The sequence below is a fragment of the Lissotriton vulgaris genome, chromosome 9, assembly GCF_964263255.1.
Source record: "Lissotriton vulgaris chromosome 9, aLisVul1.2, whole genome shotgun sequence".
NCBI lineage: Eukaryota > Metazoa > Chordata > Amphibia > Caudata > Salamandridae > Lissotriton > Lissotriton vulgaris.
In genome coordinates this window covers 539,539,195-539,566,716 of record NC_141697.1, presented here as the reverse complement: position 1 = coordinate 539,566,716, position 27,522 = coordinate 539,539,195, and the positions used below count along the sequence as shown (strand labels likewise).

Genomic DNA, 27,522 nt, shown 5'->3' with positions numbered 1-27,522 from the left:
CAAGAGTGATCGTGAAAGGTACAACCCTGTACTTTGAAAGTAAAGACACACAATTATAACCATAAATGACTGACTGGTGGGAGCTTCACACAACTTTCTGGGCATGCTTTGAATTTCATTCTTCCCTTTTTGTTCTGCTCTTATCTATCTCCTGGGCATTTCATGGAATGTTCTCTTTCTCTTCCCTGCTTTGCTTCCCATGCTGCCTATATATGCTCATTTCTACTATTTGTACTGTTGCTTTTCATTTCTTCTCTTCTGCACAACTTTGTCCTTGGTTTCAATCCCCAGTTCCTTACCCTCTGCAAAAAACGTTCTACTGCTTCTCATGTTGGTATCTAAACCAAATGCACCATTGAAGCTGGTGCAAGATAGTCATTGATTTCTGCAACGTAATATTTAGAACCGAGAGCTAACACATCAGAGGGCGTTGGTGGTATAGTGGTGAGCATAGCTGCTTCCCAAGCAGTTGACCCAGGTTCGATTCCCGGCCAACGCACTGAAAATACTTATATATTCTGCAAGCAGGATATATTGTAATGCAACATGTCACAAAATGGAAATTTCACGAACAGATTAATCAGCCATATATAAAAAAATAAACAAATACGTGGGCAAACATCTCAATCGCACCTTCTGCTACATACATTGTCCTAATATATGATAAGTTTCATAAAGCAGAGTCACAACACACATGTGCTGGTAATAAATTTGTTACAGTGGGCAAACAATGGAAGGGCTGAGGCCCGACCAGACATTGTAACTCCAGCATCTCTATGTTAAAAAGCATTTCTAGGCAATATTTAGCCTCTGAAAAAAATATGCAAGATCCACCGATAAATCTGGCAAAAGTCCCTAACATTTTGTGCATACTTGTGCTCTCACCTGAATGTAGCGCCACCTTGTAGCTGTCGAAGGAAACTGCTGCTCACAAAATGTTTTATCAGAAGGCAAGTTGAGAGGAATCCAAGAGTCAGATGTCCATGGAAAGAACCACTCACTGAAGCAGGAATGTTGGAGGCTTCATATTCGCATAGTTTCCTGTCCAACGTCCACTCACGTCCCGAACGCTCAAAAGCCTCACACCGGGCAAGCCCTCACCGGGTATATCTCTGGCTCCAAGGTAAAGCCAAATCCTGAGCATGCTAGTGCTAGGATCACAGAGCGAGAGAGAGATGGTTCAAGAGCTACTGTCTTGATAAAGGCCTGAAACGGCTAGTGCCTAAGAGTGTCTGACTTTCAGTTATGACTGATTGTGAGAGGGGAAGATGAAGTTTTTCTGCACCCAGCATGCCTTGGGATATACTTATGCAAATGAGGTGAGAGCCAGACCAATCCCATGCTACTCTGCCTAATGCTCCTTATCTGCATAAAAAGAACACTTTCACAACGGAGCAGAGTGGCGCAGCGGAAGCGTGCTGGGCCCATAACCCAGAGGTCGATGGATCGAAACCATCCTCTGCTAATTTTGCTTGATTTTACTTCCAAGGACCAAGCTGTCATTTCCACGCTACCAGCAAGGAAAAGCGCAAGCTTGTGCCAGCTATGTGAGAAAAGACTTCTCAACTATCTGTGTCTGCTGAAATACAAGAGAGGGATCGTCAAAGGCTCCACACTGTACTTTGAAAATAAAGGCACACAATAATAAGCATGAATGACTGGTGGGACCTTCAAACACTTTTATGTGGAGGCTTTGAATTTCATTCTTCCCTTTTTTGTTCTGCTCTTATCTATCTCCTGGGCATTTCATGGAATGTTCTCTATTTCTCTTCCCTGCTTTGCTTCCCATGCTGCCTCTATGTGTTCATATCTATTATTTGTATTGCTGCTTTCCATTCTTCTCTTCTGCACAGCTTTGTCCTTGGTTTCAATCCCAGTTCCTTACCCTCTACAAAAACTTTCTATTGCTTTTCATGTTGGTATCTAAACCAAATGCACAATTGAAGCTGGTGCATGATAGTCATTGAACTCAGGGTCCTAATGTTTAGAACCGAGAGCGCACAGATCAGAGGGCGTTGGTGGTATAGTGGTGAGCATAGCTGCCTTCAAAAAAGTGGACCCGGGTTCGATTCCCGGCCAACGCAGTACAAATACTTATATATTCTGCAAGCAGGATATATTTTAAAGCAACATTTCACAAAATGGTAATATAATGAAGAGGTTAATCAGCCATTATATAAAAAATAAACAAATATGTAGGCAAGCATGTCGATCGCCCCTTCTGCTATATTCATTGTCCTAATATATGATAAGTTTCATAAAGCAGAGTCACCACTCACATGTGCTGGTAAAAAAATATGTTACAGTGGGCAGACAATGAAAGGGCTGAGGCCCGACCAGACATTTTAACTCCAGCATCTCTATGTTAAAAAGCATTTCCTAGGCAATATTTAGCCTCTGAAAAAAATATGCAAGATCCAGCAATAAATCTGGCAAAAGTCCCCAACATTTTGTGCATACTTGTGCCCTCACCTGAATGTAGCACCGCCTTGTAGCCGTCGGAGGTAACTGCAGCTCACAAAATGTTTCATCAGAGGGCAAGTTTAGAGGAATCCAAAAGGCAGATGTCCATGGAAAGAGCCTCCGACTGCAGCAGGAAGTTTGGATGCTTCAAATTTGCATAGCTTCCAGTCCAACGTCCTCTCATGTACCGAATGCTCCCAAACGCTCTAAAGCCTTATACCCGGCAAGCCCTCACCGGGTAGATCTCTGGCTCCCAGGTAAAGCCAAATACTGAGCATGCAAGCACTAGGATCACAGAGAGAGAGAGAGACAGAGAGCGTCGGAGAGCTGTTGTCTTGTTAAAGGCCTGAAACGGCTAGTGCCTAAGAGGGTCTGGACTTTCAGTTGTGACTGATTGTGAGAGGGGAAGATAAAGATTTTCTGCACCCAGCATGCCTTGCGATATACTTAGGCAAATGAGGTGAGAGCCTGACCAATCCCACGTCACTTCTCTGAATGCCTCCTCATCTGCATAAAGAGAACACTTTCACAAAGGAGCAGAGTGGCGCAGCGGAAGCGTGCTGGGCCCATAACCCAGAGGTCGATGGATCGAAACCATCCTCTGCTAATTTTGCTTGATTTTCCTTCCAAGGACCAAGCTGTCATTTCCACATAGCCAGAAAGGAAAAGTGCAAGCTTGTGCCAGCTATGTGAGAAAAGACTTCTCAACTATTCGTGTCTGTGTAATACAAGAGTGATCGTGAAAGGTACAACCCTGTACTTTGAAAGTAAAGACACACAATTATAACCATAAATGACTGACTGGTGGGAGCTTCACACAACTTTCTGGGCATGCTTTGAATTTCATTCTTCCCTTTTTGTTCTGCTCTTATCTATCTCCTGGGCATTTCATGGAATGTTCTCTTTCTCTTCCCTGCTTTGCTTCCCATGCTGCCTATATATGCTCATTTCTACTATTTGTACTGTTGCTTTTCATTTCTTCTCTTCTGCACAACTTTGTCCTTGGTTTCAATCCCCAGTTCCTTACCCTCTGCAAAAAACGTTCTACTGCTTCTCATGTTGGTATCTAAACCAAATGCACCATTGAAGCTGGTGCAAGATAGTCATTGATTTCTGCAACATAATATTTAGAACCGAGAGCTAACACATCAGAGGGCGTTGGTGGTATAGTGGTGAGCATAGCTGCTTCCCAAGCAGTTGACCCGGGTTCGATTCCCGGCCAACGCACTGAAAATACTTATATATTCTGCAAGCAGGATATATTGTAATGCAACATGTCACAAAATGGAAATTTCACGAACAGATTAATCAGCCATATATAAAAAAATAAACAAATACGTGGGCAAACATCTCAATCGCACCTTCTGCTACATACATTGTCCTAATATATGATAAGTTTCATAAAGCAGAGTCACAACACACATGTGCTGGTAATAAATTTGTTACAGTGGGCAAACAATGGAAGGGCTGAGGCCCGACCAGACATTGTAACTCCAGCATCTCTATGTTAAAAAGCATTTCTAGGCAATATCTAGCCTCTGAAAAAATATGCAAGATCCACCGATAAATCTGGCAAAAGTCCCTAACATTTTGTGCATACTTGTGCTCTCACCTGAATGTAGCGCCACCTTGTAGCTGTCGAAGGAAACTGCTGCTCACAAAATGTTTTATCAGAAGGCAAGTTGAGAGGAATCCAAGAGTCAGATGTCCATGGAAAGAACCACTCACTGAAGCAGGAATGTTGGAGGCTTCATATTCGCATAGTTTCCTGTCCAACGTCCACAACGCTCCCAAACGCTCAAAAGCCTCACACCGGGCAAGCCCTCACCGGGTATATCTCTGGCTCCAAGGTAAAGCCAAATCCTGAGCATGCTAGTGCTAGGATCACAGAGCGAGAGAGAGATGGTTCAAGAGCTACTGTCTTGATAAAGACCTGAAACGGCTAGTGCCTAAGAGTGTCTGACTTTCAGTTATGACTGATTGTGAGAGGGGAAGATGAAGTTTTTCTGCACCCAGCATGCCTTGGGATATACTTATGCAAATGAGGTGAGAGCCAGACCAATCCCATGCTACTCTGCCTAATGCTCCTTATCTGCATAAAAAGAACACTTTCACAACGGAGCAGAGTGGCGCAGCGGAAGCGTGCTGGGCCCATAACCCAGAGGTCGATGGATCGAAACCATCCTCTGCTAATTTTGCTTGATTTTACTTCCAAGGACCAAGCTGTCATTTCCACGCTACCAGCAAGGAAAAGCGCAAGCTTGTGCCAGCTATGTGAGAAAAGACTTCTCAACTATCTGTGTCTGCTGAAATACAAGAGAGGGATCGTCAAAAGCTCCACACTGTACTTTGAAAGTAAAGGCACACAATAATAAGCATGAATGACTGGTGGGACCTTCAAACACTTTTATGTGGAGGCTTTGAATTTCATTCTTCCCTTTTTTGTTCTGCTCTTATCTATCTCCTGGGCATTTCATGGAATGTTCTCTATTTCTCTTCCCTGCTTTGCTTCCCATGCTGCCTCTATGTGTTCATATCTATTATTTGTATTGCTGCTTTCCATTCTTCTCTACTGCACAGCTTTGTCCTTGGTTTCAATCCCAGTTCCTTACCCTCTACAAAAACTTTCTATTGCTTTTCATGTTGGTATCTAAACCAAATGCACCATTGAAGCTGGTGCATGATAGTCATTGAACTCAGGGTCCTAATGTTTAGAACCGAGAGCGCAAAGATCAGAGGGCGTTGGTGGTATAGTGGTGAGCATAGCTGCCTTCCAAGCAGTTGACCCGGGTTCGATTCCCGGCCAACGCAGTACAAATACATATATATTCTGCAAGCAGGATATATTTTAAAGCAACATTTCACAAACTGGTAATATAATTAAGAGGTTAATCAGCCATTATATAAAAAATAAACAAATATGTAGGCAAGCATTTCGATCGCCCCTTCTGCTATATTCATTGTCCTAATATATGATAAGTTTCATAAAGCAGAGTCACCACTCACATGTACTGGTAAAAAAATATGTTACAGTGGGCAGACAATGAAAGGGCTGAGGCCCGACCAGACATTTTAACTCCAGCATCTCTATGTTAAAAAGCATTTCCTAGGCAATATTTAGCCTCTGAAAAAAATATGCAAGATCCAGCAATAAATCTGGCAAAAGTCCCCAACATTTTGTGCATACTTGTGCCCTCACCTGAATGTAGCACCACCTTGTAGCCGTCGGAGGTAACTGCAGCTCACAAAATGTTTCATCAGAGGGCAAGTTTAGAGGAATCCAAAAGGCAGATGTCCATGGAAAGAGCCTCCGACTGCAGCAGGAAGTTTGGATGCTTCAAATTTGCATAGCTTCAAGTCCAACGTCCTCTCATGTACCGAACGCTCCCAAACGCTCTAAAGCCTTATACCGGCAAGCCCTCACCGGGTAGATCTCTGGCTCCCAGGAAAAGCCAAATACTGAGCATGCAAGCACTAGGATCACAGAGAGAGAGAGAGACAGAGAGCGTCGGAGAGCTGTTGTCTTGTTAAAGGCCTGAAACGGCTAGTGCCTAAGAGGGTCTGGACTTTCAGTTGTGACTGATTGTGAGAGGGGAAGATAAAGATTTTCTGCACCCAGCATGCCTTGCGATATACTTAGGCAAATGAGGTGAGAGCCCGACCAATCCCACGTCACTTCTCTGAATGCCTCCTCATCTGCATAAAGAGAACACTTTCACAAAGGAGCAGAGTGGCGCAGCGGAAGCGTGCTGGGCCCATAACCCAGAGGTCGATGGATCGAAACCATCCTCTGCTAATTTTGCTTGATTTTCCTTCCAAGGACCAAGCTGTCATTTCCACATTGCCAGAAAGGAAAAGTGCAAGCTTGTGCCAGCTATGTGAGAAAAAACTTCTCAACTATTCGTGTCTGTGTAATACAAGAGTGATCGTGAAAGGTACAACCCTGTACTTTGAAAGTAAAGACACACAATTATAACCATAAATGACTGGTGGGAGCTTCACACAACTTTCTGGGCATGCTTTGAATTTCATTCTTCCCTTTTTGTTCTGCTCTTATCTATCTCCTGGGCATTTCATGGAATGTTCTCTTTCTCTTCCCTGCTTTGCTTCCCATGCTGCCTATATATGCTCATTTCCACTATTTGTACTGTTGCTTTTCATTTCTTCTCTTCTGCACAACTTTGTCCTTGGTTTCAATCCCCAGTTCCTTACCCTCTGCAAAAAACGTTCTACTGCTTCTCATGTTGGTATCTAAACCGAATGCACCATTGAAGCTGGTGCAAGATAGTCATTGATTTCTGCAACGTAATATTTAGAACCGAGAGCTAACACATCAGAGGGCGTTGGTGGTATAGTGGTGAGCATAGCTGCTTCCCAAGCAGTTGACCCGGGTTCGATTCCCGGCCAACGCACTGAAAATACTTATATATTCTGCAAGCAGGATATATTGTCATGTAACAAAATGGAAATTTCACGAACAGATTAATCAGCCATATATAAAAAAATAAACAAATACGTGGGCAAACATCTCAATCGCACCTTCTGCTACATACATTGTCCTAATATATGATAAGTTTCATAAAGCAGAGTCACAACACACATGTGCTGGTAATAAATTTGTTACAGTGGGCAAACAATGGAAGGGCTGAGGCCCGACCAGACATTGTAACTCCAGCATCTCTATGTTAAAAAGCATTTCTAGGCAATATCTAGCCTCTGAAAAAAATATGCAAGATCCACCGATAAATCTGGCAAAAGTCCCTAACATTTTGTGCATACTTGTGCTCTCACCTGAATGTAGCGCCACCTTGTAGCTGTCGAAGGAAACTGCTGCTCACAAAATGTTTTATCAGAAGGCAAGTTGAGAGGAATCCAAGAGTCAGATGTCCATGGAAAGAACCACTCACTGAAGCAGGAATGTTGGAGGCTTCATATTCGCATAGTTTCCTGTCCAACGTCCACTCACGTCCCGAACGCTCCCAAACGCTCAAAAGCCTCACACCGGGCAAGCCCTCACCGGGTATATCTCTGGCTCCAAGGTAAAGCCAAATCCTGAGCATGCTAGTGCTAGGATCACAGAGCGAGAGAGAGATGGTTCAAGAGCTACTGTCTTGATAAAGGCCTGAAACGGCTAGTGCCTAAGAGTGTCTGACTTTCAGTTATGACTGATTGTGAGAGGGGAAGATGAAGTTTTTCTGCACCCAGCATGCCTTGGGATATACTTATGCAAATGAGGTGAGAGCCAGACCAATCCCATGCTACTCTGCTTAATGCTCCTTATCTGCATAAAAAGAACACTTTCACAACAGAGCAGAGTGGCGCAGCGGAAGCGTGCTGGGCCCATAACCCAGAGGTCGATGGATCGAAACCATCCTCTGCTAATTTTGCTTGATTTTACTTCCAAGGACCAAGCTGTCATTTCCACGCTGCCAGCAAGGAAAAGCGCAAGCGTGTGCCAGCTATGTGAGAAAAGACTTCTCAACTATCTGTGTCTGCTGAAATACAAGAGAGGGATCGTCAAAGGCTCCACACTGTACTTTGAAAGTAAAGGCACACAATAATAAGCATGAATGACTGGTGGGACCTTCAAACACTTTTATGTGGAGGCTTTGAATTTCATTCTTCCCTTTTTTGTTCTGCTCTTATCTATCTCCTGGGCATTTCATGGAATGTTCTCTATTTCTCTTCCCTGCTTTGCTTCCCATGCTGCCTCTATGTGTTCATATCCATTATTTGTATTGCTGCTTTCCATTCTTCTCTTCTGCACAGCTTTGTCCTTGGTTTCAATCCCAGTTCCTTACCCTCTACAAAAACTTTCTATTGCTTTTCATGTTGGTATCTAAACCAAATGCACCATTGAAGCTGGTGCATGATAGTCATTGAACTCAGGGTCCTAATGTTTAGAACCGAGAGCGCAAAGATCAGAGGGCGTTGGTGGTATAGTGGTGAGCATAGCTGCCTTCCAAGCAGTTGACCCGGGTTCGATTCCCGGCCAACGCAGTACAAATACTTATAAATTCTGCAAGCAGGATATATTTTAAAGCAACATTTCACAAAATGGTAATATAATTAAGAGGTTAATCAGCCATTATATAAAAAATAAACAAATATGTAGGCAAGCATTTCGATCGCCCCTTCTGCTATATTCATTGTCCTAATATATGATAAGTTTCATAAAGCAGAGTCACCACTCACATGTACTGGTAAAAAAATATGTTACAGTGGGCAGACAATGAAAGGGCTGAGGCCCGACCAGACATTTTAACTCCAGCATCTCTATGTTAAAAAGCATTTCCTAGGCAATATTTAGCCTCTGAAAAAAATATGCAAGATCCAGCAATAAATCTGGCAAAAGTCCCCAACATTTTGTGCATACTTGTGCCCTCACCTGAATGTAGCACCACCTTGTAGCCGTCGGAGGTAACTGCAGCTCACAAAATGTTTCATCAGAGGGCAAGTTTAGAGGAATCCAAAAGGCAGATGTCCATGGAAAGAGCCTCCGACTGCAGCAGGAAGTTTGGATGCTTCAAATTTGCATAGCTTCCAGTCCAACGTCCTCTCATGTACCGAACGCTCCCAAACGCTCTAAAGCCTTATACCCGGCAAGCCCTCACCGGGTAGATCTCTGGCTCCCAGGTAAAGCCAAATACTGAGCATGCAAGCACTAGGATCACAGAGAGAGAGAGAGACAGAGAGCGTCGGAGAGCTGTTGTCTTGTTAAAGGCCTGAAACGGCTAGTGCCTAAGAGGGTCTGGACTTTCAGTTGTGACTGATTGTGAGAGGGGAAGATAAAGATTTTCTGCACCCAGCATGCCTTGCGATATACTTAGGCAAATGAGGTGAGAGCCCGACCAATCCCACGTCACTTCTCTGAATGCCTCCTCATCTGCATAAAGAGAACACTTTCACAAAGGAGCAGAGTGGCGCAGCGGAAGCGTGCTGGGCCCATAACCCAGAGGTCGATGGATCGAAACCATCCTCTGCTAATTTTGCTTGATTTTCCTTCCAAGGACCAAGCTGTCATTTCCACATAGCCAGAAAGGAAAAGTGCAAGCTTGTGCCAGCTATGTGAGAAAAGACTTCTCAACTATTCGTGTCTGTGTAATACAAGAGTGATCGTGAAAGGTACAACCCTGTACTTTGAAAGTAAAGACACACAATTATAACCATAAATGACTGACTGGTGGGAGCTTCACACAACTTTCTGGGCATGCTTTGAATTTCATTCTTCCCTTTTTGTTCTGCTCTTATCTATCTCCTGGGCATTTCATGGAATGTTCTCTTTCTCTTCCCTGCTTTGCTTCCCATGCTGCCTATATATGCTAATTTCTACTATTTGTACTGTTGCTTTTCATTTCTTCTCTTCTGCACAACTTTGTCCTTGGTTTCAATCCCCAGTTCCTTACCCTCTGCAAAAAACGTTCTACTGCTTCTCATGTTGGTATCTAAACCAAATGCACCATTGAAGCTGGTGCAAGATAGTCATTGATTTCTGCAACGTAATATTTAGAACCGAGAGCTAACACATCAGAGGGCGTTGGTGGTATAGTGGTGAGCATAGCTGCTTCCCAAGCAGTTGACCCAGGTTCGATTCCCGGCCAACGCACTGAAAATACTTATATATTCTGCAAGCAGGATATATTGTAATGCAACATGTCACAAAATGGAAATTTCACGAACAGATTAATCAGCCATATATAAAAAAATAAACAAATACGTGGGCAAACATCTCAATCGCACCTTCTGCTACATACATTGTCCTAATATATGATAAGTTTCATAAAGCAGAGTCACAACACACATGTGCTGGTAATAAATTTGTTACAGTGGGCAAACAATGGAAGGGCTGAGGCCCGACCAGACATTGTAACTCCAGCATCTCTATGTTAAAAAGCATTTCTAGGCAATATTTAGCCTCTGAAAAAAATATGCAAGATCCACCGATAAATCTGGCAAAAGTCCCTAACATTTTGTGCATACTTGTGCTCTCACCTGAATGTAGCGCCACCTTGTAGCTGTCGAAGGAAACTGCTGCTCACAAAATGTTTTATCAGAAGGCAAGTTGAGAGGAATCCAAGAGTCAGATGTCCATGGAAAGAACCACTCACTGAAGCAGGAATGTTGGAGGCTTCATATTCGCATAGTTTCCTGTCCAACGTCCACTCACGTCCCGAACGCTCAAAAGCCTCACACCGGGCAAGCCCTCACCGGGTATATCTCTGGCTCCAAGGTAAAGCCAAATCCTGAGCATGCTAGTGCTAGGATCACAGAGCGAGAGAGAGATGGTTCAAGAGCTACTGTCTTGATAAAGGCCTGAAACGGCTAGTGCCTAAGAGTGTCTGACTTTCAGTTATGACTGATTGTGAGAGGGGAAGATGAAGTTTTTCTGCACCCAGCATGCCTTGGGATATACTTATGCAAATGAGGTGAGAGCCAGACCAATCCCATGCTACTCTGCCTAATGCTCCTTATCTGCATAAAAAGAACACTTTCACAACGGAGCAGAGTGGCGCAGCGGAAGCGTGCTGGGCCCATAACCCAGAGGTCGATGGATCGAAACCATCCTCTGCTAATTTTGCTTGATTTTACTTCCAAGGACCAAGCTGTCATTTCCACGCTACCAGCAAGGAAAAGCGCAAGCTTGTGCCAGCTATGTGAGAAAAGACTTCTCAACTATCTGTGTCTGCTGAAATACAAGAGAGGGATCGTCAAAGGCTCCACACTGTACTTTGAAAATAAAGGCACACAATAATAAGCATGAATGACTGGTGGGACCTTCAAACACTTTTATGTGGAGGCTTTGAATTTCATTCTTCCCTTTTTTGTTCTGCTCTTATCTATCTCCTGGGCATTTCATGGAATGTTCTCTATTTCTCTTCCCTGCTTTGCTTCCCATGCTGCCTCTATGTGTTCATATCTATTATTTGTATTGCTGCTTTCCATTCTTCTCTTCTGCACAGCTTTGTCCTTGGTTTCAATCCCAGTTCCTTACCCTCTACAAAAACTTTCTATTGCTTTTCATGTTGGTATCTAAACCAAATGCACAATTGAAGCTGGTGCATGATAGTCATTGAACTCAGGGTCCTAATGTTTAGAACCGAGAGCGCACAGATCAGAGGGCGTTGGTGGTATAGTGGTGAGCATAGCTGCCTTCAAAAAAGTGGACCCGGGTTCGATTCCCGGCCAACGCAGTACAAATACTTATATATTCTGCAAGCAGGATATATTTTAAAGCAACATTTCACAAAATGGTAATATAATGAAGAGGTTAATCAGCCATTATATAAAAAATAAACAAATATGTAGGCAAGCATGTCGATCGCCCCTTCTGCTATATTCATTGTCCTAATATATGATAAGTTTCATAAAGCAGAGTCACCACTCACATGTGCTGGTAAAAAAATATGTTACAGTGGGCAGACAATGAAAGGGCTGAGGCCCGACCAGACATTTTAACTCCAGCATCTCTATGTTAAAAAGCATTTCCTAGGCAATATTTAGCCTCTGAAAAAAATATGCAAGATCCAGCAATAAATCTGGCAAAAGTCCCCAACATTTTGTGCATACTTGTGCCCTCACCTGAATGTAGCACCGCCTTGTAGCCGTCGGAGGTAACTGCAGCTCACAAAATGTTTCATCAGAGGGCAAGTTTAGAGGAATCCAAAAGGCAGATGTCCATGGAAAGAGCCTCCGACTGCAGCAGGAAGTTTGGATGCTTCAAATTTGCATAGCTTCCAGTCCAACGTCCTCTCATGTACCGAATGCTCCCAAACGCTCTAAAGCCTTATACCCGGCAAGCCCTCACCGGGTAGATCTCTGGCTCCCAGGTAAAGCCAAATACTGAGCATGCAAGCACTAGGATCACAGAGAGAGAGAGAGACAGAGAGCGTCGGAGAGCTGTTGTCTTGTTAAAGGCCTGAAACGGCTAGTGCCTAAGAGGGTCTGGACTTTCAGTTGTGACTGATTGTGAGAGGGGAAGATAAAGATTTTCTGCACCCAGCATGCCTTGCGATATACTTAGGCAAATGAGGTGAGAGCCTGACCAATCCCACGTCACTTCTCTGAATGCCTCCTCATCTGCATAAAGAGAACACTTTCACAAAGGAGCAGAGTGGCGCAGCGGAAGCGTGCTGGGCCCATAACCCAGAGGTCGATGGATCGAAACCATCCTCTGCTAATTTTGCTTGATTTTCCTTCCAAGGACCAAGCTGTCATTTCCACATAGCCAGAAAGGAAAAGTGCAAGCTTGTGCCAGCTATGTGAGAAAAGACTTCTCAACTATTCGTGTCTGTGTAATACAAGAGTGATCGTGAAAGGTACAACCCTGTACTTTGAAAGTAAAGACACACAATTATAACCATAAATGACTGACTGGTGGGAGCTTCACACAACTTTCTGGGCATGCTTTGAATTTCATTCTTCCCTTTTTGTTCTGCTCTTATCTATCTCCTGGGCATTTCATGGAATGTTCTCTTTCTCTTCCCTGCTTTGCTTCCCATGCTGCCTATATATGCTCATTTCTACTATTTGTACTGTTGCTTTTCATTTCTTCTCTTCTGCACAACTTTGTCCTTGGTTTCAATCCCCAGTTCCTTACCCTCTGCAAAAAACGTTCTACTGCTTCTCATGTTGGTATCTAAACCAAATGCACCATTGAAGCTGGTGCAAGATAGTCATTGATTTCTGCAACATAATATTTAGAACCGAGAGCTAACACATCAGAGGGCGTTGGTGGTATAGTGGTGAGCATAGCTGCTTCCCAAGCAGTTGACCCGGGTTCGATTCCCGGCCAACGCACTGAAAATACTTATATATTCTGCAAGCAGGATATATTGTAATGCAACATGTCACAAAATGGAAATTTCACGAACAGATTAATCAGCCATATATAAAAAAATAAACAAATACGTGGGCAAACATCTCAATCGCACCTTCTGCTACATACATTGTCCTAATATATGATAAGTTTCATAAAGCAGAGTCACAACACACATGTGCTGGTAATAAATTTGTTACAGTGGGCAAACAATGGAAGGGCTGAGGCCCGACCAGACATTGTAACTCCAGCATCTCTATGTTAAAAAGCATTTCTAGGCAATATCTAGCCTCTGAAAAAATATGCAAGATCCACCGATAAATCTGGCAAAAGTCCCTAACATTTTGTGCATACTTGTGCTCTCACCTGAATGTAGCGCCACCTTGTAGCTGTCGAAGGAAACTGCTGCTCACAAAATGTTTTATCAGAAGGCAAGTTGAGAGGAATCCAAGAGTCAGATGTCCATGGAAAGAACCACTCACTGAAGCAGGAATGTTGGAGGCTTCATATTCGCATAGTTTCCTGTCCAACGTCCACAACGCTCCCAAACGCTCAAAAGCCTCACACCGGGCAAGCCCTCACCGGGTATATCTCTGGCTCCAAGGTAAAGCCAAATCCTGAGCATGCTAGTGCTAGGATCACAGAGCGAGAGAGAGATGGTTCAAGAGCTACTGTCTTGATAAAGACCTGAAACGGCTAGTGCCTAAGAGTGTCTGACTTTCAGTTATGACTGATTGTGAGAGGGGAAGATGAAGTTTTTCTGCACCCAGCATGCCTTGGGATATACTTATGCAAATGAGGTGAGAGCCAGACCAATCCCATGCTACTCTGCCTAATGCTCCTTATCTGCATAAAAAGAACACTTTCACAACGGAGCAGAGTGGCGCAGCGGAAGCGTGCTGGGCCCATAACCCAGAGGTCGATGGATCGAAACCATCCTCTGCTAATTTTGCTTGATTTTACTTCCAAGGACCAAGCTGTCATTTCCACGCTACCAGCAAGGAAAAGCGCAAGCTTGTGCCAGCTATGTGAGAAAAGACTTCTCAACTATCTGTGTCTGCTGAAATACAAGAGAGGGATCGTCAAAAGCTCCACACTGTACTTTGAAAGTAAAGGCACACAATAATAAGCATGAATGACTGGTGGGACCTTCAAACACTTTTATGTGGAGGCTTTGAATTTCATTCTTCCCTTTTTTGTTCTGCTCTTATCTATCTCCTGGGCATTTCATGGAATGTTCTCTATTTCTCTTCCCTGCTTTGCTTCCCATGCTGCCTCTATGTGTTCATATCTATTATTTGTATTGCTGCTTTCCATTCTTCTCTACTGCACAGCTTTGTCCTTGGTTTCAATCCCAGTTCCTTACCCTCTACAAAAACTTTCTATTGCTTTTCATGTTGGTATCTAAACCAAATGCACCATTGAAGCTGGTGCATGATAGTCATTGAACTCAGGGTCCTAATGTTTAGAACCGAGAGCGCAAAGATCAGAGGGCGTTGGTGGTATAGTGGTGAGCATAGCTGCCTTCCAAGCAGTTGACCCGGGTTCGATTCCCGGCCAACGCAGTACAAATACATATATATTCTGCAAGCAGGATATATTTTAAAGCAACATTTCACAAACTGGTAATATAATTAAGAGGTTAATCAGCCATTATATAAAAAATAAACAAATATGTAGGCAAGCATTTCGATCGCCCCTTCTGCTATATTCATTGTCCTAATATATGATAAGTTTCATAAAGCAGAGTCACCACTCACATGTACTGGTAAAAAAATATGTTACAGTGGGCAGACAATGAAAGGGCTGAGGCCCGACCAGACATTTTAACTCCAGCATCTCTATGTTAAAAAGCATTTCCTAGGCAATATTTAGCCTCTGAAAAAAATATGCAAGATCCAGCAATAAATCTGGCAAAAGTCCCCAACATTTTGTGCATACTTGTGCCCTCACCTGAATGTAGCACCACCTTGTAGCCGTCGGAGGTAACTGCAGCTCACAAAATGTTTCATCAGAGGGCAAGTTTAGAGGAATCCAAAAGGCAGATGTCCATGGAAAGAGCCTCCGACTGCAGCAGGAAGTTTGGATGCTTCAAATTTGCATAGCTTCAAGTCCAACGTCCTCTCATGTACCGAACGCTCCCAAACGCTCTAAAGCCTTATACCGGCAAGCCCTCACCGGGTAGATCTCTGGCTCCCAGGAAAAGCCAAATACTGAGCATGCAAGCACTAGGATCACAGAGAGAGAGAGAGACAGAGAGCGTCGGAGAGCTGTTGTCTTGTTAAAGGCCTGAAACGGCTAGTGCCTAAGAGGGTCTGGACTTTCAGTTGTGACTGATTGTGAGAGGGAAAGATAAAGATTTTCTGCACCCAGCATGCCTTGCGATATACTTAGGCAAATGAGGTGAGAGCCCGACCAATCCCACGTCACTTCTCTGAATGCCTCCTCATCTGCATAAAGAGAACACTTTCACAAAGGAGCAGAGTGGCGCAGCGGAAGCGTGCTGGGCCCATAACCCAGAGGTCGATGGATCGAAACCATCCTCTGCTAATTTTGCTTGATTTTCCTTCCAAGGACCAAGCTGTCATTTCCACATTGCCAGAAAGGAAAAGTGCAAGCTTGTGCCAGCTATGTGAGAAAAAACTTCTCAACTATTCGTGTCTGTGTAATACAAGAGTGATCGTGAAAGGTACAACCCTGTACTTTGAAAGTAAAGACACACAATTATAACCATAAATGACTGGTGGGAGCTTCACACAACTTTCTGGGCATGCTTTGAATTTCATTCTTCCCTTTTTGTTCTGCTCTTATCTATCTCCTGGGCATTTCATGGAATGTTCTCTTTCTCTTCCCTGCTTTGCTTCCCATGCTGCCTATATATGCTCATTTCCACTATTTGTACTGTTGCTTTTCATTTCTTCTCTTCTGCACAACTTTGTCCTTGGTTTCAATCCCCAGTTCCTTACCCTCTGCAAAAAACGTTCTACTGCTTCTCATGTTGGTATCTAAACCGAATGCACCATTGAAGCTGGTGCAAGATAGTCATTGATTTCTGCAACGTAATATTTAGAACCGAGAGCTAACACATCAGAGGGCGTTGGTGGTATAGTGGTGAGCATAGCTGCTTCCCAAGCAGTTGACCCGGGTTCGATTCCCGGCCAACGCACTGAAAATACTTATATATTCTGCAAGCAGGATATATTGTCATGTAACAAAATGGAAATTTCACGAACAGATTAATCAGCCATATATAAAAAAATAAACAAATACGTGGGCAAACATCTCAATCGCACCTTCTGCTACATACATTGTCCTAATATATGATAAGTTTCATAAAGCAGAGTCACAACACACATGTGCTGGTAATAAATTTGTTACAGTGGGCAAACAATGGAAGGGCTGAGGCCCGACCAGACATTGTAACTCCAGCATCTCTATGTTAAAAAGCATTTCTAGGCAATATCTAGCCTCTGAAAAAAATATGCAAGATCCACCGATAAATCTGGCAAAAGTCCCTAACATTTTGTGCATACTTGTGCTCTCACCTGAATGTAGCGCCACCTTGTAGCTGTCGAAGGAAACTGCTGCTCACAAAATGTTTTATCAGAAGGCAAGTTGAGAGGAATCCAAGAGTCAGATGTCCATGGAAAGAACCACTCACTGAAGCAGGAATGTTGGAGGCTTCATATTCGCATAGTTTCCTGTCCAACGTCCACTCACGTCCCGAACGCTCCCAAACGCTCAAAAGCCTCACACCGGGCAAGCCCTCACCGGGTATATCTCTGGCTCCAAGGTAAAGCCAAATCCTGAGCATGCTAGTGCTAGGATCACAGAGCGAGAGAGAGATGGTTCAAGAGCTACTGTCTTGATAAAGGCCTGAAACGGCTAGTGCCTAAGAGTGTCTGACTTTCAGTTATGACTGATTGTGAGAGGGGAAGATGAAGTTTTTCTGCACCCAGCATGCCTTGGGATATACTTATGCAAATGAGGTGAGAGCCAGACCAATCCCATGCTTCTCTGCCTAATGCTCCTTATCTGCATAAAAAGAACACTTTCACAACGGAGCAGAGTGGCGCAGCGGAAGCGTGCTGGGCCCATAACCCAGAGGTCGATGGATCGAAACCATCCTCTGCTAATTTTGCTTGATTTTACTTCCAAGGACCAAGCTGTCATTTCCACGCTACCAGCAAGGAAAAGCGCAAGCTTGTGCCAGCTATGTGAGAAAAGACTTCTCAACTATCTGTGTCTGCTGAAATACAAGAGAGGGATCGTCAAAAGCTCCACACTGTACTTTGAAAGTAAAGGCACACAATAATAAGCATGAATGACTGGTGGGACCTTCAAACACTTTTATGTGGAGGCTTTGAATTTCATTCTTCCCTTTTTTGTTCTGCTCTTATCTATCTCCTGGGCATTTCATGGAATGTTCTCTATTTCTCTTCCCTGCTTTGCTTCCCATGCTGCCTCTATGTGTTCATATCTATTATTTGTATTGCTGCTTTCCATTCTTCTCTTCTGCACAGCTTTGTCCTTGGTTTCAATCCCAGTTCCTTACCCTCTACAAAAACTTTCTATTGCTTTTCATGTTGGTATCTAAACCAAATGCACCATTGAAGCTGGTGCATGATAGTCATTGAACTCAGGGTCCTAATGTTTAGAACCGAGAGCGCAAAGATCAGAGGGCGTTGGTGGTATAGTGGTGAGCATAGCTGCCTTCCAAGCAGTTGACCCGGGTTCGATTCCCGGCCAACGCAGTACAAATACATATATATTCTGCAAGCAGGATATATTTTAAAGCAACATTTCACAAACTGGTAATATAATTAAGAGGTTAATCAGCCATTATATAAAAAATAAACAAATATGTAGGCAAGCATTTCGATCGCCCCTTCTGCTATATTCATTGTCCTAATATATGATAAGTTTCATAAAGCAGAGTCACCACTCACATGTACTGGTAAAAAAATATGTTACAGTGGGCAGACAATGAAAGGGCTGAGGCCCGACCAGACATTTTAACTCCAGCATCTCTATGTTAAAAAGCATTTCCTAGGCAATATTTAGCCTCTGAAAAAGATATGCAAGATCCAGCAATAAATCTGGCAAAAGTCCCCAACATTTTGTGCATACTTGTGCCCTCACCTGAATGTAGCACCACCTTGTAGCCGTCGGAGGTAACTGCAGCTCACAAAATGTTTCATCAGAGGGCAAGTTTAGAGGAATCCAAAAGGCAGATGTCCATGGAAAGAGCCTCCGACTGCAGCAGGAAGTTTGGATGCTTCAAATTTGCATAGCTTCCAGTCCAACGTCCTCTCATGTACCGAACGCTCCCAAACGCTCTAAAGCCTTATACCGGCAAGCCCTCACCGGGTAGATCTCTGGCTCCCAGGAAAAGCCAAATACTGAGCATGCAAGCACTAGGATCACAGAGAGAGAGAGAGACAGAGAGCGTCGGAGAGCTGTTGTCTTGTTAAAGGCCTGAAACGGCTAGTGCCTAAGAGGGTCTGGACTTTCAGTTGTGACTGATTGTGAGAGGGGAAGATAAAGATTTTCTGCACCCAGCATGCCTTGCGATATACTTAGGCAAATGAGGTGAGAGCCCGACCAATCCCACGTCACTTCTCTGAATGCCTCCTCATCTGCATAAAGAGAACACTTTCACAAAGGAGCAGAGTGGCGCAGCGGAAGCGTGCTGGGCCCATAACCCAGAGGTCGATGGATCGAAACCATCCTCTGCTAATTTTGCTTGATTTTCCTTCCAAGGACCAAGCTGTCATTTCCACATAGCCAGAAAGGAAAAGTGCAAGCTTGTGCCAGCTATGTGAGAAAAGACTTCTCAACTATTCGTGTCTGTGTAATACAAGAGTGATCGTGAAAGGTACAACCCTGTACTTTGAAAGTAAAGACACACAATTATAACCATAAATGACTGGTGGGAGCTTCACACAACTTTCTGGGCATGCTTTGAATTTCATTCTTCCCTTTTTGTTCTGCTCTTATCTATCTCCTGGGCATTTCATGGAATGTTCTCTTTCTCTTCCCTGCTTTGCTTCCCATGCTGCCTATATATGCTCATTTCTACTATTTGTACTGTTGCTTTTCATTTCTTCTCTTCTGCACAACTTTGTCCTTGGTTTCAATCCCCAGTTCCTTACCCTCTGCAAAAAACGTTCTACTGCTTCTCATGTTGGTATCTAAACCAAATGCACCATTGAAGCTGGTGCAAGATAGTCATTGATTTCTGCAACGTAATATTTAGAACCGAGAGCTAACACATCAGAGGGCGTTGGTGGTATAGTGGTGAGCATAGCTGCTTCCCAAGCAGTTGACCCGGGTTCGATTCCCGGCCAACGCACTGAAAATACTTATATATTCTGCAAGCAGGATATATTGTAATGCAACATGTCACAAAATGGAAATTTCACGAACAGATTAATCAGCCATATATAAAAAAATAAACAAATACGTGGGCAAACATCTCAATCGCACCTTCTGCTACATACATTGTCCTAATATATGATAAGTTTCATAAAGCAGAGTCACAACACACATGTGCTGGTAATAAATTTGTTACAGTGGGCAAACAATGGAAGGGCTGAGGCCCGACCAGACATTGTAACTCCAGCATCTCTATGTTAAAAAGCATTTCTAGGCAATATCTAGCCTCTGAAAAAAATATGCAAGATCCACCGATAAATCTGGCAAAAGTCCCTAACATTTTGTGCATACTTGTGCTCTCACCTGAATGTAGCGCCACCTTGTAGCTGTCGAAGGAAACTGCTGCTCACAAAATGTTTTATCAGAAGGCAAGTTGAGAGGAATCCAAGAGTCAGATGTCCATGGAAAGAACCACTCACTGAAGCAGGAATGTTGGAGGCTTCATATTCGCATAGTTTCCTGTCCAACGTCCACTCACGTCCCGAACGCTCCCAAACGCTCAAAAGCCTCACACCGGGCAAGCCCTCACCCGGTATATCTCTGGCTCCCAGGTAAAGCCAAATCCTGAGCATGCTAGTGCTAGGATCACAGAGAGAGAGAGAGAGATGGTTCAAGAGCTACTGTCTTGATAAAGGCCTGAAACGGCTAGTGCCTAAGAGTGTCTGACTTTCAGTTATGACTGATTGTGAGAGGGGAAGATGAAGTTTTTCTGCACCCAGCATGCCTTGGGATATACTTATGCAAATGAGGTGAGAGCCAGACCAATCCCATGCTACTCTGCTTAATGCTCCTTATCTGCATAAAAAGAACACTTTCACAACGGAGCAGAGTGGCGCAGCGGAAGCGTGCTGGGCCCATAACCCAGAGGTCGATGGATCGAAACCATCCTCTGCTAATTTTGCTTGATTTTACTTCCAAGGACCAAGCTGTCATTTCCACGCTGCCAGCAAGGAAAAGCGCAAGCGTGTGCCAGCTATGTGAGAAAAGACTTCTCAACTATCTGTGTCTGCTGAAATACAAGAGAGGGATCGTCAAAGGATCCACACTGTACTTTGAAAGTAAAGGCACACAATAATAAGCATGAATGACTGGTGGGACCTTCAAACACTTTTATGTGGAGGCTTTGAATTTCATTCTTCCCTTTTTTGTTCTGCTCTTATCTATCTCCTGGGCATTTCATGGAATGTTCTCTATTTCTCTTCCCTGCTTTGCTTCCCATGCTGCCTCTATGTGTTCATATCTATTATTTGTATTGCTGCTTTCCATTCTTCTCTTCTGCACAGCTTTGTCCTTGGTTTCAATCCCAGTTCCTTACCCTCTACAAAAACTTTCTATTGCTTTTCATGTTGGTATCTAAACCAAATGCACCATTGAAGCTGGTGCATGATAGTCATTGAACTCAGGGTCCCAATGTTTAGAACCGAGAGCGCAGAGATCAGAGGGCGTTGGTATTATAGTGGTGAGCATAGCTGCCTTCCAAGCAGTTGACCCGGGTTCGATTCCCGGCCAACGCAGTACAAATACTTATATATTCTGCAAGCAGGATATACTTTAAAGCAACATTTCACAAAATGGTAATATAATGAAGAGGTTAATCAGCCATTATATAAAATATAAACAAATATGTAGGCAAGCATTTCGATCGCCCCTTCTGCTATATTCATTGTCCTAATATATGATAAGTAACATAAAGCAGAGTCACCACTCACATGTGCTGGTAAAAAAATATGTTACAGTGGGCAGACAATGAAAGGGCTGAGGCCCGACCAGACATTTTAACTCCAGCATCTCTATGTTAAAAAGCATTTCCTAGGCAATATTTAGCCTCTGAAAAAAATATGCAAGATCCAGCAATAAATCTGGCAAAAGTCCCCAACATTTTGTGCATACTTGTGCCCTCACCTGAATGTAGCACCGCCTTGTAGCCGTCGGAGGTAACTGCAGCTCACAAAATGTTTCATCAGAGGGCAAGTTTATAGGAATCCAAAAGGCAGATGTCCATGGAAAGAGCCTCCGACTGCAGCAGGAAGTTTGGATGCTTCAAATTTGCATAGCTTCCAGTCCAACGTCCTCTCATGTACCGAACGCTCCCAAACGCTCTAAAGCCTTATACCCGGCAAGCCCTCACCGGATAGATCTCTGGCTCCCAGGTAAAGCCAAATACTGAGCATGCAAGCACTAGGATCACAGAGAGAGAGAGAGACAGAGAGCGTCGGAGAGCTGTTGTCTTGTTAAAGGCCTGAAACGGCTAGTGCCTAAGAGGGTCTGGACTTTCAGTTGTGACTGATTGTGAGAGGGGAAGATAAAGATTTTCTGCACCCAGCATGCCTTGCGATATACTTAGGCAAATGAGGTGAGAGCCCGACCAATCCCACGTCACTTCTCTGAATGCCTCCTCATCTGCATGAAGAGAACACTTTCACAAAGGAGCAGAGTGGAGCAGCGGAAGCGTGCTGGGCCCATAACCCAGAGGTCGATGGATCGAAACCATCCTCTGCTAATTTTGCTTGATTTTCCTTCCAAGGACCAAGCTGTCATTTCCACATAGCCAGAAAGGAAAAGTGCAAGCTTGTGCCAGCTATGTGAGAAAAGACTTCTCAACTATTCGTGTCTGTGTAATACAAGAGTGATCCTGAAAGGTGCAACCCTGTACTTTGAAAGTAAAGACACACAATTATAACCAAAAATGACTGGTGGGAGCTTCACACAACTTTCTGGGCATGCTTTGAATTTCATTCTTCCCTTTTTGTTCTGCTCTTATCTATCTCCTGGGCATTTCATGGAATGTTCTCTTTCTCTTCCCTGCTTTGCTTCCCATGCTGCCTATATATGCTCATTTCTACTATTTGTACTGTTGCTTTTCATTTCTTCTCTTCTGCACAACTTTGTCCTTGGTTTCAATCCCCAGTTCCTTACCCTCTGCAAAAAACGTTCTACTGCTTCTCATGTTGGTATCTAAACCAAATGCACCATTGAAGCTGGTGCAAGATAGTCATTGATTTCTGCAACGTAATATTTAGAACCGAGAGCCAACACATCAGAGGGCGTTGGTGGTATAGTGGTGAGCATAGCTGCTTCCCAAGCAGTTGACCCGGGTTCGATTCCCGGTCAACGCACTGAAAATACTTATATATTCTGCAAGCAGGATATATTGTAATGCAACATGTCACAAAATGGAAATTTCACGAACAGATTAATCAGCCATATATAAAAAAAATAAACAAATACGTGGGCAAACATCTCAATCGCACCTTCTGCTACATACATTGTCCTAATATATGATAAGTTTCATAAAGCAGAGTCACAACACACATGTGCTGGTAATAAATTTGTTACAGTGGGCAAACAATGGAAGGGCTGAGGCCCGACCAGACATTGTAACTCCAGCATCTCTATGTTAAAAAGCATTTCTAGGCAATATCTAGCCTCTGAAAAAAATATGCAAGATCCACCGATAAATCTGGCAAAAGTCCCTAACATTTTGTGCATACTTGTGCTCTCACCTGAATGTAGCGCCACCTTGTAGCTGTCGAAGGAAACTGCTGCTCACAAAATGTTTTATCAGAAGGCAAGTTGAGAGGAATCCAAGAGTCAGATGTCCATGGAAAGAACCACTCACTGAAGCAGGAATGTTGGAGGCTTCATATTCGCATAGTTTCCTGTCCAACGTCCACTCACGTCCCGAACGCTCAAAAGCCTCACACCGGGCAAGCCCTCACCGGGTATATCTCTGGCTCCAAGGTAAAGCCAAATCCTGAGCATGCTAGTGCTAGGATCACAGAGCGAGAGAGAGATGGTTCAAGAGCTACTGTCTTGATAAAGGCCTGAAACGGCTAGTGCCTAAGAGTGTCTGACTTTCAGTTATGACTGATTGTGAGAGGGGAAGATGAAGTTTTTCTGCACCCAGCATGCCTTGGGATATACTTATGCAAATGAGGTGAGAGCCAGACCAATCCCATGCTACTCTGCCTAATGCTCCTTATCTGCATAAAAAGAACACTTTCACAACGGAGCAGAGTGGCGCAGCGGAAGCGTGCTGGGCCCATAACCCAGAGGTCGATGGATCGAAACCATCCTCTGCTAATTTTGCTTGATTTTACTTCCAAGGACCAAGCTGTCATTTCCACGCTACCAGCAAGGAAAAGCGCAAGCTTGTGCCAGCTATGTGAGAAAAGACTTCTCAACTATCTGTGTCTGCTGAAATACAAGAGAGGGATCGTCAAAGGCTCCACACTGTACTTTGAAAATAAAGGCACACAATAATAAGCATGAATGACTGGTGGGACCTTCAAACACTTTTATGTGGAGGCTTTGAATTTCATTCTTCCCTTTTTTGTTCTGCTCTTATCTATCTCCTGGGCATTTCATGGAATGTTCTCTATTTCTCTTCCCTGCTTTGCTTCCCATGCTGCCTCTATGTGTTCATATCTATTATTTGTATTGCTGCTTTCCATTCTTCTCTTCTGCACAGCTTTGTCCTTGGTTTCAATCCCAGTTCCTTACCCTCTACAAAAACTTTCTATTGCTTTTCATGTTGGTATCTAAACCAAATGCACAATTGAAGCTGCTGCATGATAGTCATTGAACTCAGGGTCCTAATGTTTAGAACCGAGAGCGCACAGATCAGAGGGCGTTGGTGGTATAGTGGTGAGCATAGCTGCCTTCAAAAAAGTGGACCCGGGTTCGATTCCCGGCCAACGCAGTACAAATACTTATATATTCTGCAAGCAGGATATATTTTAAAGCAACATTTCACAAAATGGTAATATAATGAAGAGGTTAATCAGCCATTATATAAAAAATAAACAAATATGTAGGCAAGCATGTCGATCGCCCCTTCTGCTATATTCATTGTCCTAATATATGATAAGTTTCATAAAGCAGAGTCACCACTCACATGTGCTGGTAAAAAAATATGTTACAGTGGGCAGACAATGAAAGGGCTGAGGCCCGACCAGACATTTTAACTCCAGCATCTCTATGTTAAAAAGCATTTCCTAGGCAATATTTAGCCTCTGAAAAAAATATGCAAGATCCAGCAATAAATCTGGCAAAAGTCCCCAACATTTTGTGCATACTTGTGCCCTCACCTGAATGTAGCACCGCCTTGTAGCCGTCGGAGGTAACTGCAGCTCACAAAATGTTTCATCAGAGGGCAAGTTTAGAGGAATCCAAAAGGCAGATGTCCATGGAAAGAGCCTCCGACTGCAGCAGGAAGTTTGGATGCTTCAAATTTGCATAGCTTCCAGTCCAACGTCCTCTCATGTACCGAATGCTCCCAAACGCTCTAAAGCCTTATACCCGGCAAGCCCTCACCGGGTAGATCTCTGGCTCCCAGGTAAAGCCAAATACTGAGCATGCAAGCACTAGGATCACAGAGAGAGAGAGAGACAGAGAGCGTCGGAGAGCTGTTGTCTTGTTAAAGGCCTGAAACGGCTAGTGCCTAAGAGGGTCTGGACTTTCAGTTGTGACTGATTGTGAGAGGGGAAGATAAAGATTTTCTGCACCCAGCATGCCTTGCGATATACTTAGGCAAATGAGGTGAGAGCCTGACCAATCCCACGTCACTTCTCTGAATGCCTCCTCATCTGCATAAAGAGAACACTTTCACAAAGGAGCAGAGTGGCGCAGCGGAAGCGTGCTGGGCCCATAACCCAGAGGTCGATGGATCGAAACCATCCTCTGCTAATTTTGCTTGATTTTCCTTCCAAGGACCAAGCTGTCATTTCCACATAGCCAGAAAGGAAAAGTGCAAGCTTGTGCCAGCTATGTGAGAAAAGACTTCTCAACTATTCGTGTCTGTGTAATACAAGAGTGATCGTGAAAGGTACAACCCTGTACTTTGAAAGTAAAGACACACAATTATAACCATAAATGACTGACTGGTGGGAGCTTCACACAACTTTCTGGGCATGCTTTGAATTTCATTCTTCCCTTTTTGTTCTGCTCTTATCTATCTCCTGGGCATTTCATGGAATGTTCTCTTTCTCTTCCCTGCTTTGCTTCCCATGCTGCCTATATATGCTCATTTCTACTATTTGTACTGTTGCTTTTCATTTCTTCTCTTCTGCACAACTTTGTCCTTGGTTTCAATCCCCAGTTCCTTACCCTCTGCAAAAAACGTTCTACTGCTTCTCATGTTGGTATCTAAACCAAATGCACCATTGAAGCTGGTGCAAGATAGTCATTGATTTCTGCAACATAATATTTAGAACCGAGAGCTAACACATCAGAGGGCGTTGGTGGTATAGTGGTGAGCATAGCTGCTTCCCAAGCAGTTGACCCGGGTTCGATTCCCGGCCAACGCACTGAAAATACTTATATATTCTGCAAGCAGGATATATTGTAATGCAACATGTCACAAAATGGAAATTTCACGAACAGATTAATCAGCCATATATAAAAAAATAAACAAATACGTGGGCAAACATCTCAATCGCACCTTCTGCTACATACATTGTCCTAATATATGATAAGTTTCATAAAGCAGAGTCACAACACACATGTGCTGGTAATAAATTTGTTACAGTGGGCAAACAATGGAAGGGCTGAGGCCCGACCAGACATTGTAACTCCAGCATCTCTATGTTAAAAAGCATTTCTAGGCAATATCTAGCCTCTGAAAAAATATGCAAGATCCACCGATAAATCTGGCAAAAGTCCCTAACATTTTGTGCATACTTGTGCTCTCACCTGAATGTAGCGCCACCTTGTAGCTGTCGAAGGAAACTGCTGCTCACAAAATGTTTTATCAGAAGGCAAGTTGAGAGGAATCCAAGAGTCAGATGTCCATGGAAAGAACCACTCACTGAAGCAGGAATGTTGGAGGCTTCATATTCGCATAGTTTCCTGTCCAACGTCCACAACGCTCCCAAACGCTCAAAAGCCTCACACCGGGCAAGCCCTCACCGGGTATATCTCTGGCTCCAAGGTAAAGCCAAATCCTGAGCATGCTAGTGCTAGGATCACAGAGCGAGAGAGAGATGGTTCAAGAGCTACTGTCTTGATAAAGACCTGAAACGGCTAGTGCCTAAGAGTGTCTGACTTTCAGTTATGACTGATTGTGAGAGGGGAAGATGAAGTTTTTCTGCACCCAGCATGCCTTGGGATATACTTATGCAAATGAGGTGAGAGCCAGACCAATCCCATGCTACTCTGCCTAATGCTCCTTATCTGCATAAAAAGAACACTTTCACAACGGAGCAGAGTGGCGCAGCGGAAGCGTGCTGGGCCCATAACCCAGAGGTCGATGGATCGAAACCATCCTCTGCTAATTTTGCTTGATTTTACTTCCAAGGACCAAGCTGTCATTTCCACGCTACCAGCAAGGAAAAGCGCAAGCTTGTGCCAGCTATGTGAGAAAAGACTTCTCAACTATCTGTGTCTGCTGAAATACAAGAGAGGGATCGTCAAAAGCTCCACACTGTACTTTGAAAGTAAAGGCACACAATAATAAGCATGAATGACTGGTGGGACCTTCAAACACTTTTATGTGGAGGCTTTGAATTTCATTCTTCCCTTTTTTGTTCTGCTCTTATCTATCTCCTGGGCATTTCATGGAATGTTCTCTATTTCTCTTCCCTGCTTTGCTTCCCATGCTGCCTCTATGTGTTCATATCTATTATTTGTATTGCTGCTTTCCATTCTTCTCTACTGCACAGCTTTGTCCTTGGTTTCAATCCCAGTTCCTTACCCTCTACAAAAACTTTCTATTGCTTTTCATGTTGGTATCTAAACCAAATGCACCATTGAAGCTGGTGCATGATAGTCATTGAACTCAGGGTCCTAATGTTTAGAACCGAGAG

General features: G+C 43.7%; 11 non-coding genes across 11 annotated transcripts; all 11 read left to right on the top strand.

Moving 5' to 3' along the window:
- Positions 1-3,618: 3,618 nt before the first annotated feature.
- TRNAG-CCC (transfer RNA glycine (anticodon CCC)) lies at positions 3,619-3,690 on the top strand. The gene has a single exon. It is a non-coding gene; the product is annotated as a tRNA-Gly (tRNA).
- A 1,512-nt stretch (positions 3,691-5,202) lies between these two features.
- Positions 5,203-5,274, top strand: TRNAG-UCC (transfer RNA glycine (anticodon UCC)). Its single transcript has one exon. It is a non-coding gene; the product is annotated as a tRNA-Gly (tRNA).
- Positions 5,275-6,803: 1,529 nt separating this feature from the next.
- TRNAG-CCC (transfer RNA glycine (anticodon CCC)) lies at positions 6,804-6,875 on the top strand. Its single transcript has one exon. It is a non-coding gene; the product is annotated as a tRNA-Gly (tRNA).
- Positions 6,876-8,391: 1,516 nt separating this feature from the next.
- On the top strand, positions 8,392-8,463 carry TRNAG-UCC (transfer RNA glycine (anticodon UCC)). Its single transcript has one exon. It is a non-coding gene; the product is annotated as a tRNA-Gly (tRNA).
- A 4,725-nt stretch (positions 8,464-13,188) lies between these two features.
- TRNAG-CCC (transfer RNA glycine (anticodon CCC)) lies at positions 13,189-13,260 on the top strand. Its single transcript has one exon. It is a non-coding gene; the product is annotated as a tRNA-Gly (tRNA).
- Positions 13,261-14,772: 1,512 nt separating this feature from the next.
- On the top strand, positions 14,773-14,844 carry TRNAG-UCC (transfer RNA glycine (anticodon UCC)). The gene has a single exon. It is a non-coding gene; the product is annotated as a tRNA-Gly (tRNA).
- Positions 14,845-16,373: 1,529 nt separating this feature from the next.
- Positions 16,374-16,445, top strand: TRNAG-CCC (transfer RNA glycine (anticodon CCC)). Its single transcript has one exon. It is a non-coding gene; the product is annotated as a tRNA-Gly (tRNA).
- A 1,516-nt stretch (positions 16,446-17,961) lies between these two features.
- On the top strand, positions 17,962-18,033 carry TRNAG-UCC (transfer RNA glycine (anticodon UCC)). The gene has a single exon. It is a non-coding gene; the product is annotated as a tRNA-Gly (tRNA).
- A 1,529-nt stretch (positions 18,034-19,562) lies between these two features.
- On the top strand, positions 19,563-19,634 carry TRNAG-CCC (transfer RNA glycine (anticodon CCC)). The gene has a single exon. It is a non-coding gene; the product is annotated as a tRNA-Gly (tRNA).
- Positions 19,635-22,761: 3,127 nt separating this feature from the next.
- TRNAG-CCC (transfer RNA glycine (anticodon CCC)) lies at positions 22,762-22,833 on the top strand. Its single transcript has one exon. It is a non-coding gene; the product is annotated as a tRNA-Gly (tRNA).
- Positions 22,834-25,953: 3,120 nt separating this feature from the next.
- Positions 25,954-26,025, top strand: TRNAG-CCC (transfer RNA glycine (anticodon CCC)). The gene has a single exon. It is a non-coding gene; the product is annotated as a tRNA-Gly (tRNA).
- The last annotated feature ends 1,497 nt before the right edge of the window (positions 26,026-27,522 follow it).